The sequence below is a fragment of the Ursus maritimus genome, unplaced genomic scaffold, assembly GCF_017311325.1.
Source record: "Ursus maritimus isolate PB19 unplaced genomic scaffold, ASM1731132v1 scaffold_33, whole genome shotgun sequence".
NCBI classification, from domain to species: domain Eukaryota; kingdom Metazoa; phylum Chordata; class Mammalia; order Carnivora; family Ursidae; genus Ursus; species Ursus maritimus.
Genome location: NW_024425897.1, coordinates 25,208,673 through 25,210,044, shown reverse-complemented (window position 1 = coordinate 25,210,044; position 1,372 = coordinate 25,208,673).

Genomic DNA, 1,372 nt, shown 5'->3' with positions numbered 1-1,372 from the left:
CCTGGAGCCGGCGGGATGCGGGGTCGGAGCGGGGCTGAGGGCCGCACCGGGGACGCCGCGGCTCCGGCGGGGACCGCGTTGGCGCGCTCGACGGGCCGCGCGCCGCGCCTCTGTCAGCCGCCGCCGCCGCTGTCGCAGCGCCACCTGCCCCGCCCCGCGCGCAAAGCCGCGATGGCCCTGCCCACGCCTCGCCTCGCCCCGCCCCCGGACGCTGGGTCCCGGCCAACGACCCCGCCAACGTCCCTGCAAGGGGCCGCGGGGGCAGGAGGCTGCTTTGCCTCCCCGCCCCCACTGAGTGGGAAGGGGGTTAACCTTTAAAAAAAAACCACTAATTTTAATTTTTAACTTTTCTGTGAAAAGCAACCCGTGCCCGTAAAACTTGCCACGGCCTCAGCAAGGATAATGACCGCAATTGATTGGAGAAGCAGATACAAACATGTCACGGAGTTTATAACGATCCCCAATCCTTGGCCACCGTTGGCGATGGCGAGGGCACCAACTCGTCCCTTCATTCATTCTTAAATTTCGAAATTAAAGGGGAAGCAGCGAGCTTCCCTCCTGCCCTTCCTGAACGAACTGTAACTCAGCATCACAGAACAGGTAAGGAGGGGAAGTTTGAAGATTAAGTCCAGCTGGTTAAAAAGGAGGGCGTGGGAGAGAAGAATCCCGTTCCACCCCGTTAGTGACATAATGGATGCAGGCGCGGGGCAGCAAGAGGCCGAACCAAGAAGGTGACTGGTTGGTGGGGAACTTGAAAACGGGGAGGCCACGCTGTCCTGACCGGGACGCGCCCTCCTCTAGTAGCAGGAAGTACCCAGGAGGGATTCTTGCCGAAGCACTTTGAACCCTGGCCGCATCTGGCCTCTCCATCTAACCGACGGTTTACAGGAACTATGGGGGTGGAGGAGAAGATGAGAAGAAGCCTTCAGTCAAATCCAGAACGTGGAGCATTCTACAGGACAGGCCGGCCAGTTTCTTCAATAAGTAAATGGTATAAAAAGCGAAGGAGGGTGATTGATTTTAAAGGACCGAAGAGCTGTCATTAACCAAATGCAACACAAGGGCGTAAAGCAAACTGTGTCCAACCAGACAGGTTTTGGGGGGACAGCCAGGAAAATGAAACTGAACCTTTGCCAATCCAAAGAGTGAAAAATTGTATCTTATTTTTGAACTTACACTTTCTCTGGATTCCCGCTGAAGTTTTCATATATTTATTGGCCACATACTTTAAGTTCTTATTTTCTAAGAAAACTTTTTTATGGCAGTATAGCATACAAACAGAAAAATACCCAAATCATAAGGTGCTTTTTTATGAATTTAAACAAACAACACATGAGGTAGCCAGCACCCAGACCATTACCAGCTTCCCAGG